Source organism: Pan troglodytes, chromosome 6 (assembly GCF_028858775.2).
Source record: "Pan troglodytes isolate AG18354 chromosome 6, NHGRI_mPanTro3-v2.0_pri, whole genome shotgun sequence".
NCBI lineage: Eukaryota > Metazoa > Chordata > Mammalia > Primates > Hominidae > Pan > Pan troglodytes.
Window position 1 is genome coordinate 16,340,845 of NC_072404.2, and position 19,936 is coordinate 16,360,780.

The 19,936-nt window shown below is 35.8% G+C and overlaps 1 long non-coding RNA gene across 2 annotated transcripts in view; it reads right to left on the reverse strand.

The window, feature by feature from the left end:
• LOC107975697 (uncharacterized) overlaps positions 1-19,936 on the reverse strand; it is a 424,270-nt gene that overhangs the window by 128,455 nt on the left and 275,879 nt on the right. For both annotated transcript variants that reach the window (XR_010158344.1, XR_010158343.1), the window contains one exon: positions 9,011-9,106. This is a non-coding gene — a long non-coding RNA (uncharacterized LOC107975697). The remainder of the gene's footprint in view (positions 1-9,010; positions 9,107-19,936) is intronic.

Here is a 19,936-nt window from a genome sequence, read left to right on the forward strand (position 1 = left end):
AACTTAGAAGATAGTAGAAAATTAGGTAAGATACCACTTGCCCTAAGAAAAGAATAATAATTAGCTTTCAGTGTTGGTATAGGAGATATAGAACACTTTTGAAGCTGTTCCCTATTGAGTTGAGAGAACTATTCTTTCCTAAGAAACACAATACTAATATTTTCCCCAAACAAGCCAATACTCTTAAATAATGAAAGTATTTACTAATTGTTGTAAAACTTAGATGTACCAGGAAATAATTTAACAAAAAAATACATTGTCACAGGAATAAATTTTATATTTGGAAACACTTTTTGGCCTTAAAAATTCTCAAGTAAGAGTTAATAGCTACAAATTAGAATTATCTCTAGTAAAAGGCTACTACTGTTTCAATTACTTTTTACAAGTTTTGACTGTCAAGAAACAGAAACAAGAACTATGAAACAGAAAACATATCTGATACATTAACTTTCTATGTGATTTATACAGCACAGCAGAGCTCAGATAAATATAATGAAATTCAATTATACAGTTAATTCAGTTCAGTGTTTATTTATCAAACTAATTATATGAAACTAAAAGTAGATATATGCTAAAATAATTTTTAAATCACAGAACCAATTATTCAACAGGTGTTAAATTGGATCTAAATCTCTCTATATAAATTATATTTACATGTCAAATTATTATAAGGAATTTACAACCGAGAAATTGCAAAATATACTTCTAATGAACCCTAGATACTAATAGAGTGCTCTCAAAGGCTTATTAATTCAACAAATAAACACAATCAAACAAAATAGCATTACAAGCATTGTCATTAAGGTATTCATTTTATAATCTCCATCACAACATGATTTAAATTCAATGATAGTTTTGTGTCAGAAATAAAAAGCTAATTTTTCATTTGCTTTTTTCCTTGCCTAGGGTAATATATGCCATTAGTTTCAATATTTAGTATCTTATCCATGCTTTTACTTTTTCTAGTAGCATGTAGTGTATCACCAGAAATCTTCATGCTGTTATCATAGACCTATTCATTCAATAGGTATGCTTTCCACTAAAGAGTCAATATAACACTCACAGTGAATAATGAAAACTCCACATTAGAAATTTGGAAATCTTGACTACAGAAAAACCAATAAAATTGTAAATTTTTTAAGGAATATTTCTACCAGGATAAATTTTAGGCTTTGAGGAAGCAGGAATAAATTCAAAAATTTTGTTATATTTACATTGCCATCTAGATCCAGTAAAATCACTTATTCAATGGAAGTCAACATATTATATCATAGTCAGTACTTTTATTCCCTTACTAAAACTTCAGAATTACTATTAACATTTTAATAAAGTGCTAACCCATATAAGCCCACACTTTATTTTTACCAATTTATAATTTTCTTTTCATTTGTATACACTGGCTGTTGATTATGAGATTGTAAAAAACAAAAACCCTACCTTTTGAAGTTTTAATGTTTAAATTTCTAGAACTTAGAAGCTATCTTTTTGTTCAGAATATAAGCAGATATGAATAAAATTTGAATGTAGAAACATATCAGCCCTATGCTGTATTTCATTTAAAATATGTAGCTTAGTTTGAAAATTGGCATGGACAATCACACAATTTTAAAGGAAAGCCCAGAAGTCGTATTACCCAAACCATACAGTGAAAGACTCTTCCTCCATAAAATCCTGAAAGATCTTCTCTATTGTTTCTAAAACTTCCCATTGAGAGAAACCACTGCAATAAATTCTAGTTCACACCGCTGCAATCAATTTCAGTTTCTGATTGAACAGTTCTAATTATTAGGAAGCTTTTATTTATAGCAAGTCAAATAATATATGCTTCTGTATAAAATTAGCCAGCCTTTTTCCTGGAACAATTTTTTTAACTATTTGAAGATATTTGTGATATTTTCTTCATTCTACCTTTTCCATTCTGTAATTGGGCAAATTTGGTTTTTTTAAAATTAACATATAATTTTATGTTTATCCTTAAAGAAGTACATTATATTTCAAACTGTGAACAGTGACTGTTCTTAATAGGTCATTAATAGAGGCAGACCTAAGTCAGGAGAAGTCACTTGAGGTAACACTATAGTGAGCAAGACAGTAACACTGATTAGTCCAAAATATAAAACTTACACCCTTGGTCAAAAGTCACTCCCTTAAACTGCTGAACATAAAACAAGACTATGACTGGAAAGGTTATAGATTTTGAAATCAATTTTGGTATCCCTAGGTTAAAGGTGTCAAAACTCAGTCACAAATATTTCTGCTTATAGTCAGAATTTTTTGAAAATCAAGCACCAACTCCCATTCTTTGGTTAAAGTATTCTTATTTTACTTGAGAGGAGCAGTCAACTCTATTTTCTTTATTTCTTTCTATGTGCTTTAAAAACAGCTGAGTCTCAGGGAGAGCATGTGAGTGATGAATGGACAACTGGAGGATCCCAGTTTCCCTGGGCACAGTAATAGTTTTAGCATTGGGCATGAGAACCAAACATGGAGAGAATCTGTGGATATTTGCTAATATTATACAGAGATATCATGCTTTTTTCCCCTTGACTTTAAACAAGAAAGATATAACTTGGGCTACTGTTTTAAATGACAAAAACATTTTGAAGAAATTATAAATCTATGATATTGTGTAAAAATTATATAAAAATGTAATTTGTGACATCAATTACATAAAGTGAGGGTATGGTGCTGTAGAGGAGTAGAGTTTTTGTATGTAATTGAAGTTAAGTTGTTATCAGTTTAAAATAGGCTTATAACTTGAAGATGTTTTATGTAAATGCAATGGTTACAACAAAGAAAATATGTTTAAAATATACATGAGAGAAAATGAAAAGAAAATCAAAGCATATTGCCACAAAAAAAATCAATGAAACACAAAGAAAGGTAGTGAGAAAGGAAAAGACAAAAATCTACGAGACAGACAATAAACAATTAAAAATGGAAATAGTAACTCCTTCCCTATCAGTAATTAATTTAAATCTAAATGGATAAAACTCCCCAATCAAAAGTTACAGATTGATAAATTTAAAACCAGGATTCAACTATATATTTTCTATAAGAGACTTATTTTAGATCCAAGGACACACATAGGCTGAAAGTGAAAGGATAAAAAAAGGTATTCTGTGAAAATGGTACATTACAATCAAATTGTCTGAAGTGACCAAATACCTTGAAAGAGGGTAGGAATAACTATAATAATATCAGATAAAATCAGATTTTAATTTGAAAACTATTATAAGACATGAACAAGGATATTATATAATGATAAAAGGGTCAATTCACCAAGAAGATCTAACAATTATAAATATTTATGTACTAAACCAGAGCTCCTAAATATATAAAACAAACTTCGACAGAATTGAAGGAGAAATAGACAGCAACCCAATACTAATAGGAGACTTCAGTACACCACTTTCAACAATGGAAAGAACAACAACTGGAAAATCAACAAGGAAATAGGGACCTGAACAACATTATATACCAATAGAACCCAACAGATATGTACAGAATAATCCACCTAATAACAGCAAAGTATACATTCTTTTATAGTATACATAGAATATTTTCTAGGATAGACCACATGTAAGGACACAAAACAGGTCTTAACAAATACAAGAAGATTGAAACCATACAAGTATCTTTTCCAATGACAATGAAATGAAACTAGAAATCAATAGTACAAGGAAACTGGAAAATCCACAAATACATAAGAAAATTAACACACTCTTAAACAACCAGTAAGTCAAATAAGTAACAAGAAAATTTTAAAAATACCTTGAGACAAATGAAAATAAAAACACACCAAAATTAATGGGATCCAGTAAAGAGTACTAAGGAGAAGTTTATAGTTGGAAATGTAAACATACACGTTTAAAAAAAAATTACAGTCAATATCAAAGATAAACTTAGATGCAAAAATCCTCAACGAAATACTAGCAAACCATGTGTCTGTACATTAAAAGGATCATTCACCATGATCAAGAGGACTCTATTTCTAAAATGCAAGACTAGTGCAACATACATAAATTGATACATTTGATATATCGCATTAACAGAACAAAAAGGACAGAAACCATATCATCATCTCAATATATTTAGAAAAGGTATATGACAAAATTCAACGTTATTTCATGGTAAAAACTCTCAACAAAGTAGGTGCAAAAGTAACGGTCCTCAACACAATAAAGGCCATATATGACAAGCACACAGTTAAAATCTTAATGGTGAAGAGTCAAAGGCCATTCCTATGACATTGGGAACATGACAAAGATCAAGTTTAACATACTGAAATTCTTGGCCAGAACAGTTAAGCAAAAGAAAACTGAAAGGCATTCAAATAGAAAAGAAAGAAGTGAGATTGTCACAATTTGTTGATGACATAATCTTATATATAGAAAAACCTAAAGACTCCACCAACAATTATAAGAACTAATAAACAAATTGAGGAGGCAGAGCAAGATGACTGAATAGAAGCCTACACTGTTTGTCCCCGCTGCAGGAACACCAGATTTTTTTTGTTTTTGTTTTTGTTTTTTTGAGACTGAGTCTCACTCTGTCGCCCAGGCTGGAGTGCAATGGCGTGATCTCAGCTCACTGCAACCTCTGACTCCAGGGTTCATGCAATTCTCCTGCCTCAAACTCCCGAGTAGCTGGGATTACAGACGCACACCACCACGCCCAGCTAATTTTTTTGTATTTTTAGTAGAGACAGGGTTTCACTATGTTGGCCAGACTGGTCTAGAAATCCTGACCTTGTGATCCGCCTGCCTCGGCCTCCCAAAGTACTGGGATTACAGGCGTGAGCCACCGCACCCGGCCAGGAACACCAAATTTTAACAACTACAAACAAAAAGCACCATCACAAGAACCAAAAATCACTTCAGCAATCACAGTACCTGGTTTTAACTTCACATCACTGAAAGAGACATTGAATCACCAACTCTATCCTTCCCCAATCCCCAGGCTGAGACTGGGCACCTCAAAGAATCTGGGCACTTGGGAGAGGAAGAGCACAGCAATTGTGAGGCTTTGCATTGAACTCAGTGCTGCCCTGACATAGCGGAAAGCAGGACCAGGCTGTATTGAGCTGACGTCCACCCACCGCGGGAGCATTTGGGCTGGCCCTAGCCAGAGGGGAATCATCCACCCCAATTGCTGGAGCTTGATTTCCAGGAAGCCTTGCCACCAAGGGCTGGATTATTCTCGGGCCCTAAGTAAACTTGAAGGGCAGTCTAGGCTACAAGGACTGTAATTCCTAAACAAGTTCTAATTCTGGGCTGGGAACATAGACAGTAGACTGGGTGGTGGTAGGGGGCAGGAGAATGCATCCTAATGAGGTACCAGTCAGGATGGTTAAGGGAGTGCTTGTGCCATCCCTTCCCCATCACCCAGTAGGCACCACACAAGGTGGAGAAATCTGTTCACTTGGAAAAGGGAAAGCACAGCAACTGGGGGACTTCACATTGAACTCAATGTTGCCCTGTCGCAATAGAGACCTGACAGGATTCATTACCTGCTGACTAAAGAGCCTCTGGGCCCTGAATAGCCAACAATGATACCCAAGGAGTACACCACGGGCGTTGGGCTCTGAGATGTGCTAGCTCCATATGTACCCCAACACAGCTGCAATGGCTAGAGTGAAAGACTCCTTCTGTTGGAGAAAAGTGGTGGAAAAGTAAAGAAAACTCTGTCATGTACCTTAGGTACCAGTTCAGCCACAGTAGGAAAGAGCATCAAGCAGGCTCTTGGGTACCTGAGTCCAGGCCTAGGCTTTTGGTCAGCATTTCTGGACCTGCCCTTGGCCAAAAGGGAGCCCACTGCCCTGAAGGGTGAGTCCCGGGCCTGCCAACATTCACCCTAAGATGACTGAAGAGCTCTTGGTTTTAAGTGAACACTGGCAGTGGCCTGGCAGAACCACCCATGGGTTAGTGGTGGTGGTAGCCACAAAGAGAGGCTCTGCTGGCTGTGGAAAGGGAAAGGAAGAGAGGGAAGGACTTTGTCTTGTAGTTTGAATGCCAGCTTAGCTGCAATAGAATAGAGGCCAGGTAAATTTCTACGGTTCTTGACTTCAATCCCTGGCACCCAGATAGCATCTCTGGACCCAAGCAGGACCTAGGGGAATTCACAGCCCTAAAGGGAGGGACATAAACCTGGCCGTTTGCCACCTGCTGATTGTAGAGCCCTAGGGTCTTGAGTGAACTTAAGTGGTAGCCAGGTAGTGATTACAGCAGGCCTTGGATGAGACCCATGCTGTGCTGGCTTCAGGTCTTAACCAGTGCAGTTCTAATGTTGGTGGCCACAGGGGTGCTTGTGTCCCCCTATCCCCAGTTCCAGGAAGTTGAACATAGAGACAGAGACTCTGTTTGGGAGAAAGTAAGGGAAAAGAAGAACAGTCTCTGCCTCATAGTCCAGAGAATTCTTCCAGACCTTATCAGAGACCACCAAGGTGGTACCTCTATGAGTCTGCAAGAACCACAGTGATATTAGGGTATTGGGGCTCAAGTCCCTTTGAACACCTGGAAACCCTTCTTAGGAAAGGCAGGCACAAATAAGCCCAGACTATGAAGACTACAGTAAATGCCTAACTCTTCAATGCCCAGATGCAGACAAACAACCCTCCAGGAAAACATGACCTCAGCAATTGAACTAAATAAGGCACCAGGGACAAATCCTGGAGAAACAAAGATACATGAACTTTTAGACAGAGAATTCAAAATAGCTGTATTGAGGAAACTCAAAGAAATTCAAGATACCATACAGAAGGAATTCAGGATTCTATCAGACAAATTTGACAAAGAGATAGAATTAATAAAAAGGAATAAAGCAGAAACTCTGGTATTGAAAAATGCAACCGTCACACTGAAGAATGCATCAGAGTCTCTTAATAGCAGAATTGATCAAGCAGAATAAAGAATTAATGAGCTTGAAGATAGGCTATTTGAAAATACACAGAGGAGACAAAATGAAAAAATAATAAAAAACAATAAAACATGCCTACAAGATCTAGATAATAGCCTCAAAAAGGGCAAATCTAAGAGTTATTGGCCTTAAACAGGAGGTAGAGAAAGAGATGGGATAGGAAGTTTACTCAATGGGATGTCAGAAAACCTCCCAAACCTTGAGAAAGATACCAATATTCAATTACGAAAAGATTATAGAACACCAAGCAGATTTAACCCAACAAAGACCACCTCAAGGCATTTAATAATCAGACTGCTAAAGGTCAAATATAAAGAAAGGATACTAAAACCAGAAAGAGAAGAGAAACAAATAACATACAATGGAGCTCCGATATGTCTGGCAGCAGACTATTCAGTGGAAATCTTACAGGCCAGGAAAGAGTGGCATGACATATTTAATATGCTGAAGGAAAAAAACTTTTACCCTAGAGTAGTGTATCTGATGAAAATATTCTTTAAGCATGAAGAAGAAATCAAGACCTTCTCAGAAAAACCAAAGCTGAGGGATTTCATCAACACCAAACCTGTTTTACAAGAAATGCTAAAGGGAGTTCTTCAGTCTGAAAGAAAAGGATGTTAGTGAGCAATAAGAAATCATCTGAAGTTACAAAACACACTAGTAACAGCACACAGAAAAAACACAGGATATAATAAAACTTTAATTGTGGAATATTTTCATATGAATTATGCTTCTCTTACTGTACTTTTTTCTGCTTTTGTTAGATTTAGAGCTTTCTTTCTTTATTAGTCAGGGTTCTCCAGAGAAATAGAACAAATAAAGTATATATGTATGTGTGTATGTATGTGTGAGTGTGTGTATAGATATATTGTATATACATATACAATATGTATATAATACATATGTGTATATATATAATACGATATATATATATATAGGATCCCCAATAGGATATGGATATATAAATATACACACATATATTTATATATATACACACACACACAAACACATAGACACATATATATGAAGATATTTACTATACAAAATTAGCTCACACAATTATGGAGGCTGAGAATCCCACAATCTGCAAGCTGGAGACCCAGGAAAGCTGGTGGTATAATTCCAGGTTGGGTCCAAAGGCCTGAGAACCAAGAAGCCTATGGTGTAAATTTCAATCCAAGTGAGGAAGTGAAGACTAATGTCCCAACTCTACAGGAAGGCAGGAGGCAAAAAGGAGATAATTCTTCTCCTTCTCAACAAATTCAATGAAGTCCACCCACATTGGGGAGGACAATCTACTTTGCTGAGTCAACCAATTCTAATGCTAATCCCATCCAGAAACACCCTCACAGAAATACCTAGAATTAATGTTTAATCTGGGCCCCACTAGCCCAGTCAAGCTGACATATAGAATTAACTACTTACACTTCCTTCTGAGATTGTTGACAATTGTACTTGTTGGAGTCTTCCATTCTTTTTGAGCTGAATCTCCTTAAACAAACTGTCATCTTAGTAACTGTATTTGTTTGAGAGGGTTGTCATATGAATTATCACAGACTGGGTAGCTCAGACAACAGAAATTTATTTTCTCACCATTCTGGAGGATTCAAGTTCAAGATCAAGGTATCAGCAGGTTTGGTTTTTTCCATGGCTTGCAGAGGGCTACCTTCTCATTGTGCCCTTAAATGGTCATCCCTTTGTCTGTGTGTCCTTTTCTAATGAGGATATCAGTCGTATTGGATTAGGACCCATCCTAATGACCCTGTTTTAACTTAATTTCCTTTAAAAGATTTATCACCAAATACAGTCAGATTTTGAGGTACTAGAAGTTAGACCCTCAACATATAGGTTTGGGGGGAACATTATTCATCCCATGAAAGTAACATAGTTACATTTTCTCTTAAATTATGAAATCTGATTTGTCAAAGTCTTCATGATCATATATCTGACTAAATCTTCTCTTTATAATATGTTGTATTTCCTTACCATTATATATTGAAATGATTATTTTCCACCAAAACTTACATATATCTTGCCATGTAGCACACCAATTTCTTAAAGCAAAAATACATATTTCTATACATTCACATACCTGCACACAGATCAGAGGTCCTGGTACAGGCAGGTTTGTGTCCTGATGAAGCAGCCTTGTTGTCTGGGGTGGTACTTGAGGTTCATCATCTCATGTCTAGGAAATCAAGGGTGTGGACACACAGAGAGTGAGGTTAGGAGTGGAAGTTTAATAGGTGAAATAAAGAGAAGAGCTCTCTGCAGCAGAGAGGGGTCCCAGAGAAATGGGTTGCCAGTTCTGTGGTGAAATACAGGAGGTTTTATAGATGAGCTTGAGAAAGCAGTGTCTAATTTATATAGGGCACAAAAGATTGGTTAGACCAGGTATACCATTTGCATAAGGCTCAAAAAACCGGTTAGGACTAGGCATGCTATTTGTACAGGGTGTGAATTTATGGCCACCCCACCCTAGTCTTTTATTATGCAGATGGATTATCTGCCTGGCCAGCAACATGTTGCCATTCCTTTACTGTACATGTGGTAACAAAAAAAGGGAAGATGGACCCTCCACACTGGATATGCCTGGCCCCCAGGTAGCCCTTTTCTGTTGGCACAGCTGGCAGCATTTGCCCATCCAAGCTCCCAGCTTGTTTCTCTACGTTTGCAGTTCAACTTTTCAGGCTGCTCTTTGCTAGGAAAAAAATAATCTCTTGTGCTGCTTTTTGTGAGAAGGGAAGCTTTGCTAAGGACTCTTTTACCCTCACTATCTGCCTAAATAATTTCTGTCTACCTCCTGTATCACTGAGTCTACAAAAGAATCTTTATCCTCCCTTTATTGAACTATGTCTAAGTCTATGTGTATCTGTGTATATGTGTGACTTCGTATATATATTAATCTTATTTACTCACAGTATCTCAAAATTAGGTATAGTAAGGACTGATTCTTAATGTTACTATAGAATTAACATGTTGGAATGAAATTTTCTATTGGACAATTGTCTACTGACTAACGAAAATGTTTACTGGAATTGGTCAGTTGAGTTGGATATCTCAGTTTGCAAGAGGTAGATAAAGAAAAAAGAAGTAGAAAATGGGTACAAAATTTTAGCCTAGAGCCTATGTGGAACCCAGAGACACACATGAAAATACAACTTAAATATTTCAATATGTTTTTAATACTAGACCATGGTATCTTAGCTCTGGGTTATAGAAGTACTGCTCTTTCTTAAGTGTATATCCTCTCCTATGTGAGTTTTACCAAATTATAAATATTTTATAAAAATTAATTATATAAAAAAGGCCTAAGGTGCTTTGAGCTCCTCAGAAGAAATGCATAAAAGAAAACCAAGTAATTGTCATTATTATCATTATAATGCATTAAACATGTCAGATTACTTCAGAAAGGCCACTCATGGGATTGGAAGGATCAGTATTAGAGTTGGCAATATATTAAATCAATTAATATTAAAAAGAGGATATAAGAATCATTGCCCCTCAGGATATTGCCTTTCATTAATAAAATTACTAAATATAAGTATTAAAGCAGTACTCCATGCATACCAACAAACTCAGAGTTCTCAGATAACAAATAAAAGACTAAATTTGCCTTCAGGCACATGTAGATTTGTCTTCACATACAATACTCCACAACACAATAGAAAGTATTCACAGCTCTAGACTTTCCATTTGACTTCTTAAATAATCCTATCAGTACCAACTGAATAATTACTAGAAATGATATAATACTACCTGAAATCAAAAATACAAATTTGATAAGTATATAACTTTTTAATGTGTCTTTTTTGGTCTGAAAAAATATATAAACTGTCAAAGTCAGAAATCTAACCTTTAGCAAAATAAAACAAGTGTTTTAAATGCTTTTGGGTATACTTTTGATGCTACCCACTTCTGCATAGTCATCAGAGACACAAACTCTATGTAAAAAGATCTGTGTATTAATTTCAATGAGGCATTTTTTTAAAAAATAAAAGTACAGAGTTTATTTGGGCCAAGCTTGAGGATTGTAACCCAGGGGCATAGATTCAAGTTTCTCTGAATATACATTTCTATTAACAGTAGTCACCAGCAGATTTTTAAACAAAAAGAAGCAGTTTCTGAGTTGTTTACAAAGAATTTACATTAAATAACATACACTATTGATTGGCTATACATTGTTAAGCTATAGGGTTTGGGTTATAGTGCCCAGTACAGCATTATTAGGTTAATTTACAGCTACTCGTGGCAATAGCAGTTTCAAGGGATGAATACATAGTACATAGCTCAAAAGGTGCGGGGGCTGGGGGAGTAGGACTTGATTGCTATCTCATCATAAGGCCTCTCTGGGCCTGAAAATTTTAAAGGATTCACATTCCACGGATAAAGGTTTTTTTTTTTAAATGGAGTTTCACTCACGTTGCCCAGGCTGGAGTGTGGCACAATCTCAGCTCACTGCAAACTCTGCCTCCCGGGTTCAAGCAATTCTCCTGCCTCAGCCTCCCAAGTAGCTGAGATTACAGGTACCCAACACCATGTCCAGCTAATTTTTGTATTTTTAGTAGAGACAGGGTTACACCATGTTGGCCAGGTTGGTCTCAAACTCCTGACCTCAGGTGATCCACCCGCCTCAGCCTCTCAAATTGCTGGGATTACAGGCATGAGCCACCGCGCCCGGCCTTAAAAGTGGTTTTTTGTTTGTTTGGTTTTTCTCACATCGGACTTGGTGTTAATTCCATCATTCAGCTTTAACACATTTCTATCAAAATCAAATGAGAAATTGAGACTTATTTTTAAATGGAGCCCTCTCTACAAGATTCATTTCTCTTTCCTTTCCTTGCCAGTGAGACATTTCTGTGCCCTAAAGAAGTAGGATGAATCAGGATTCAAATATGTTTACCGGCCCAATGTATGCAAAAACTTCGGCCAATTAAAATGTACTTGTAAATTCAAATATCTGAATTACTATAAATCTTGGACATGGCTAGATTATTATGTGTCAATAAAAATTTCACTTTGTTGTGGAGACTTCTAAATTATTACTCTTATGAAATGTGTGCATAAATGTTACAGTTCACTTTAAATACTACAACCAAACAAAAGCAATTCATTGCAGGTAGATTTACCTTAAAAGAAATACTAAAGGAAGTTCTTCAGGCTGAAAGCAAGTGACCCCAGCTGGTAATTTAAATCCATAAGACCAAAGAAAACTACTGGTAAAGGTAATTAGGAATAAAAATAAAAGTATACATGCTTAAGTTTCTTTCTTCTTAAAACTGATTTAAAAAGCAATGGTATAAAATAATTATGTATACAACATAATGTTGGACTTATAACTTAAAGAATTGTAATATATGTGTAATATATTTACCAACATCAGCACAAAGGAGATGTGTGGTAGCAAAGGTATATTAAGCTATGGAACTAATTAAATATAACAAAATAATAATGATAATGTGTCATTTGGTTTGCAATATTAATTGGTATAAATGTATAGCAGTTATGCCACAAAAAAGGGGGATAAGAGAATATAGCCTTATAGGGGTAATATTTCTATATCTATATACCACTGGAATTAAGCTAGTACATACCAAAAGATGATTCTGATAAATTAAGATGTATATGGCAAGCCCTAGAATAACCGCTAAAATAAAAATATCAAAAAATATAGTGAAAAAAATCATTAAAGAAATTAAAATGCCAGATAAAAAACATTTACTTAATGAAAAAGAAGAGCAGATCAACAAAAAAGGCATGAAACATATAGAAATGAAAAGTAAAAGGGTAGATGTAAATACAACTACAATAATAATAAACAACATTAAGTATGAATACATTACACAACTCAATAAAAACGCAGGGGTTGTAAGACTACAAAAAAAAATATGACCCAACTATATTCTGTCTATAGGAAACACATTCTAGATTTAATGACATAAGTAAATTAAAAGAATGAATAAAGAAATATCATGCAAATTCAACCACAAGCAAGCTGGAAATGAATTGTGATACTAATATCAGACAAAATAGAGTTGAGAACAAAAAGTGGTACTAGAGATAAACAGGGACATTTTATAATCAAAAGTTTCAGTCCTTCAGGAAGATATAGCCATTATAAGTATATATGCATCAAATAATGAAGCATCAAAATACATGAAGCAAAAACTTACAGAAATAAAAGGAGAAATGAAACTCAACAACAATAGTTGGAGACCTCACTACCTGACTTTCAAGAACAGATAGAATAACTAGACAGAAAATCAACAAGGAAATTAAAGACTTACTACTATAAATCAACTAGACCTAACAAGCATCTAGAGAACACCCCATCCGACAACAATAATATATACACTCATCTCAAAAGCACATGGACAATTCTCTAGGATAGGCCATATGATAAGCCATAAAACAAATCTCAACAAATAGAAAAGGATAGATATAATACAAAGTATATGTCTTGACCACCAAAGAATGAAATTAGAAAAAATGGGGGAAACTAACAAATACGTGAACAGCACACTCCTAAATAACCAATAGGTCAAAGAAGAAACCAAAAGAAAGTTCAGAAAATACTTTCGGATCAATAAAAATGAAGTCATAATATACCAAAATTTATGGATTGCAGGTAAAGCAACATTTAAAGGAAAATTTAAAGCTATTAAGATGAAAGAGTGATCTCAAATCAATAACCCAACCTACCACCTTAGGATACTAAAAAAAAGGCGGGTGGGGGAGTAGGGACTGAACCTAAGGCAAGCAGAAGCAAAAAATAATAAAAATTAGAGCAGAAATTAATGAAATAGAAAATAGAAAAACAAATCAATGAAACTGAAAGCTGTTTCTTTGAATAGATCAAGAAAATTGACATTTAGCTAGATTGACCAAAATATTTTTAAAAAGAGAGATGACTTTGGAAAATAGTCTGTCAGTTTCTAAAACACACATATAGCAACCATACGATCCAGCAATTCCACTCTAGGAATATACCCAAGAGAAATAAAAATATGTCTACACAAAAATTGTACATTGAATCTATAAATTATCTTGGACATAGATTCAATGCCATCCCCATCAAGCTACCAATGACTTTCTTCACAGAATTGGAAAAAACTACTTTAAAGTTCACATGGAATCAAAAAAGAGCCCGCATTGCCAAGTCAATCCTAAGCCAAAAGAACAAAGCTGGAGGCATCATGCTACCTGACTTCAAACTATACTACAAGGCTACAGTAACCAAAACAGCATGGTACTGGTACCAAAACAGAGATATAGATCAATGGAACAGAATGGAGCCCTCAGAAATAACGCCGCATGTCTACAACTATCTGCTCTTTGACAAACCTGAGAAAAACAAGAAATGGGGAAAGGATTCCCTATTTAATAAATGGTGCTGGGAAAATTGGCTAGCCATATGTAGAAAGCTGAAACTGGATCCCTTCCTTACACTGTATACAAAAATTAATTCAAGATGGATTAAAGTCTTAAATATTAGACCTAAAACCATAAAAACCCTGGAAGAAAACCTAGGCATTACCATTCAGGACATACGCATGGACAAGGACTTCATGTCTAAAACACCAAAAGCAATGGCAACAGAAGCCAAAATCGACAAATGGGATCTAATTAAACTAAAGAGCTTCTGCACAGCAAAAGAAACTACCATCAGAGTGAACAGGCAACCTACAGAATGGGAGAAAATTTTCACAACCTACTCATCTGACAAAGGGCTAATATCCAGAATCTACAATGAACTCAAACAAATTTACAAGAAAAAAACAAACAACCCCATCAAAAAGCGGGCAAAGGACATGAACAGACACTTCTCAAAAGAAGACATTTATGCAGCCAAAAAACACATGAAAAAATGCTCACCGTCACTGGCCATCAAAGAAATGCAAATCCAAACCACAATGAGATACCATCTCACACCAGTTAGAATGGCGATCATTAAAAAGTCAGGAAACAACAGGTGCTGGAGAGGATGTGGAGAAATAGGAACACTTTTACACTGTTGGTGGGACTGTAAACTAGTTCAACCATTGTGGAAGTCAGTGTGGCGACTCCTCAGGGATCCAGAACTAGAAATACCATTCGACCCAGCCATCCCATTACTGGGTATATACCCAAAGGATTATAAATCATGCTGCTATAAAGACACATGCACACGTATGTTTATTGCGGCACTATTCACAATAGCAAAGACTTGGAACCAACCCAGATGTCCAACAATGATAGACTGGATTAAGAAAATGTGGCACATATACACCATGGGATACTATGCAGCCATAAAAAATGAAGAGTTCATGTCCCTTGTAGGGACATGGATGAAATTGGAAACCATCATTCTCAGTAAACTATCGCAAGAACAAAAAACCAAACACTGCATGTTCTCACTCCTAGGTGGGAATTGAACAATGAGAACACATGGACACAGGAAGGGGTACATCACACTCTGGGGACTGTTGTGGGGTGGGGGGAGGGGGGAGGGATAGCATTAGGAGATATACCTAATGCTAAATGACGAGTTAATGGATGCAGCACACCAGCATGGCACATGTATACATATGTAATAACCTGCACATTGTGCACATGTACCCTAAAACTTAAAGTATAATAATAATAGAATAAAATAAAATAATTGTACATAAATTCTCATAGCAGAATTACTCATAATAACTAAAAGATGGAAACAATCCAAATGCTCATCAACAGAGAAATAATGAACAAAACATGGCATATTCATACAATGGAATATTATTCAGCTATAAAAAATAAAGTACTGATAACATGGCACAATATAAACAGACTTTCAAATCATTATGCTAAGTAAAGAAGCAAGTCACGGCCGGGCACGGTGGCTCACGCCTGTAATCCCAGCACTTTGGGAGGCCGAGGCGGGCGGATCACGAGGTCAGGAGATCGAGACCATCCTGGCTAACACGGTGAAACCCCGTCTCTACTAAAAATACAAAAAAATTAGCCAGGCACGGTGGCGGGCGCCTGTAGTCCCAGCTACCTGGGAGGCTCTGGCAGGAGAATGGCGTGAATCCGGGAGGCGGAGCTTGCAGTGAGCCAAGATAGCGCCACTGCAGTCCAGCATGGGCGAAAAGAGCGAGACTCCGTCTCAAATAAAAAAAAAAAGAAGCAAGTCACAAAATGCCACATATTATGTGGTTCCATTTATATAAAATTCAGAATAAAGAAATCTATAGAGGCAGAAAGTAGATTAGTGGTTTCTTGCAACTAGGGGCTGGGGTAGAGTGTGGAGGAATAGAAGGGTGATAAGTAAAGAATACAGGACTTCATTCTGAGGTGATGAAAGTGTTCTAAAACTGTAGCGATGATTGCACATATTTGTGAATATACTAAAAACAACTGAACTATATACTTTAAACAGGCAAATTTTTTGGCATGTGAATTATATCTCAATAAAATTGTTTTTAAAAAACTACAACTATATGAAGGACTTGGATCTACCTGACAAAGCAAAGATATGCTTTATGGTATTTGTAGTTTGCTACAAGATCCTGTTTCAGAATAACCCTTTAGAATTTCTCTTTCACAAATATGTTGCTGCCAATCACCCATTCTGTTTCTCCTGAAATGTGTATCATTAGTGAAATGTTCAACAAATATTTATTCCATTTTTATCAGGTGCCAACTGCTATCCTAGGCCCCAGCAAAACAGCAGTGAATACACCGACAAGGTCATTGCCCTTTTGACATTTACATTCTAGTGGAAGGAGACAGATAAAACATAGTAAACACAAAACAAGGTAATTTCAGATTGTCATGATTACTATAAATGAAATAACAAGGGCCATGTGATAAAGAGTGATTAAAGAGGGGAAAAGTACTTTAATGGATGGTTGGGGAAAGATTCTCCAAGGTGATATTTTTAAAGAGTGATTAAAGAGGGGAAAATACTTTAATCGATGGCTGGGGAAAGATTCTCCAAAGTGATATTTTAGAGGCAGCAGCCATATGAAGAACTTGGGGGGCACCAGACTTCTAGGTTTAGAGAAGAGTGGCTGCCAAGGCCTAAAGACCAAGCAAATGCTCTGCATGCTCAAGAAACAAACTGGAGGTCTGTGTGACAGCAATGGGGAGAGTAGGAAAAAGTGAGTTTAGAGAACTGGGGCAGGGACCAGATTTACGGGGCTACAGGGGCATGACTAAGAGTTGGGAGAGCGACAAGAACCATTGAATGGTTGTAGACAATAAGGTGACTCTAATGTATATTTCTACAGAGAATGAGTGGTCGGAGGTAAGACAATTTTGGCAACAGTGCCCCAGGAAGCCCGCTCTGAGACACATGACTGCATTAAAAATACCACATGTCAGGCATCATTCTAGGCATTTTATTCATGTGTTCTCATTTAAGTCTTCAACAAATCCACAAAGTTGGTAGCATTACTTCATTTTATGGATTAGAAAACTAAAGTTCAGAAAAGTTGCCCAGATCACACAGGTAATTAGCAGCATTTTGTTAACCAAACCAAAATGCACTATTATAGTTATGATCCAACACTAATTTTTCATATAGCTTTGTAAATAAGTATCAGAGATAAATTATAAAATACATTCATATTTCAGGGATGCAAATTTCCAATATCACTTTAATAATTAAATATTAGATAGAAGACTTTTCCTTAATCTTAAAAAAGTTTTGATACAAACTAGCATGCACAGATATGCCATTCCTCCTTAACTACTCACCCAAAGTTGGAGACAGAATATCAAGGAACTGTACCCTGCAGGTACACAGCTGCACTCCTGTCTAGCTCAACACACTCACGAACACATTGTTCAGAAAGCCTGTACTTCCACTACTACAAATTTGTTTATTTAGTCTTATTTCTATCTCTTTCGCTCTCTCCTCACTCTCAACTTAAGTTACCCGAGAACAGAACTTGAAAATTGCATTTATTTCCAACTTTTGCCTGCATCTTCAGCTGAGAAATAGCCACAGGAAAGTTAAGCCCTGGACATTTATTCTGTATATGCTTCTACAGTTTATGCATGTGGATTTTCTGTGGTCTCAATGCTTTTGAGCTGTATTTTATAATCACAAGCTACAAATTTCACCCTTGTCAGTGCTACACCTGCAGGAAACACCCTGGTAGAACACAGTAGTCCTCCTTTACATGAGGGAGACACTTTCCAAGCCCCCCAGTGGATGCCTAAAACTCTAAATGTACTGCTTTCTCCTGTACGTACATACCTATAATGAAGTTTAATTCATAAATAAGGCATAGTAAGAGATAAACAACAATAACTAATGAAAGAATAGAACAAGTATAACAATATGCCAGCATCACCACTCTTGTATTTTGGGGATATTATTAAATAAAATAAAGGCTACTTAAGACAAGCATTGCAATCCCATGACAGTGAATCTGGTAAGGGAGACAACCGCTAAGTTACTAATAGTACAGTTTGGGTAGACAGCGTGGATATGCTGGGCAAAGGGAGGATCCATATCCAGGGCAGTACAGAGGAAGACAGATAAGATTTCATTATGGTACTCAGAATGGCAAGCAATTTAAAGTTTATGAATTGTTTATTTCAGAAATTTTATATTTAATATTTTTGGGCCATGGTTGACCACAGATAACTGAAACCACAGAAAGTGAAATTGCATATAAGGGGACACTACTACTGTTCATCACTCTTCTCTCAGGATAGAGCAAGCCAACGATGCTTTTGGAAAATCTACATAGTGTAGGGCATTTGAAATTCTTGTTTCTCATGAGGGAACAGCTAACAAGTAAATTGACAGTTTTTAGTTTATTTGGATAAACGATTCTACCATAAATACTGTTTTAAGTAACCTTTTTGGCTTTTGTCTTACATGTCCATAGGTGGTATTTGGTATTCGAGTTCCACATGATATAAAAACAAGGCAAGATTATTACATAATAGATTTGCTTTGCAATGTTCATATTAAGACCAAGACTACTATCATTCTATAAACAAACTGTGACCAAAGGAAGATTTTTCACTGCCCCTCAGACATGACTTTTTTCATATATAATAATGCCCACTGCCATGATATTATGAAACTTTTTTATTGCAGAATAAAATATGGAATCAAATGCTAATGCACAGGTATAGGTAATAGGTAACAGACATGAGTAACAGACAAGACTTTCACTTGTCAGTAATGACATAACTTTTCTAAAATTATTAGATTTGTATATTTATTTTATAGGTTCAAAGTGGTTTTGCATGTGGCATTTTGACCCTCACAATGTGAAATAAAATCAAGGATAAAGCAAAATAAAGTATCCCTTTACCAATAATATTTTCATTTTTATGGTGAAACAGAGCTAAAAGTCATCTGTGTCATGCATTAGATGAAGAAAAATAATGGCTTTTCTTCCAATATTCAAGAGGGTCATCAAGATCATATGCTTAACATTTAGGTAGTATAGATTTATGCCTGACCTAGGCTATTATAAATGTATGAACTTTTTTTAAAAAAAAAAAGCAATTTCTATTTGCAGTTAATCAAATGAGTTATTTCTTTAAGATAGTATCCTAGCAACTTCAGACAAAAGAGGAAGTCCCTGCTGATGTTGGAAAGAGATTTGTTTATCACATATCCAGATCTAACTTCTGAATGTGCTTCAAAGTGTTGCTTTGATAAAATAAAATAAAAAAACTATCAAAACTTTTCTTATAGAACTAGCACGGTTGTAAGAATCTTCATTTCACAATTTCTGATTTTGAGGTTCTCACAGAGAACAGTGACTGTCATTTAAATAAACAGGTTTCTTGAAGGAATATTTTAATAAAACAGCATCTCTCTAATAAATCTAAGAAGGTTACCAGTAACCAAATCGTTAATTTAAAATTTTCAAATCTTGGCCAAGCACGGTGGCTCATGCATGTAATCCCAGCACTTTGGGTGGCCGAGGTAGGCAGATCACTTGAAGTCAGGAGTTCAAGACCAGTCTGGCCAACATGGTGAAACCCCGTCACTACTAAAAATATAAAATTAATAAAAATA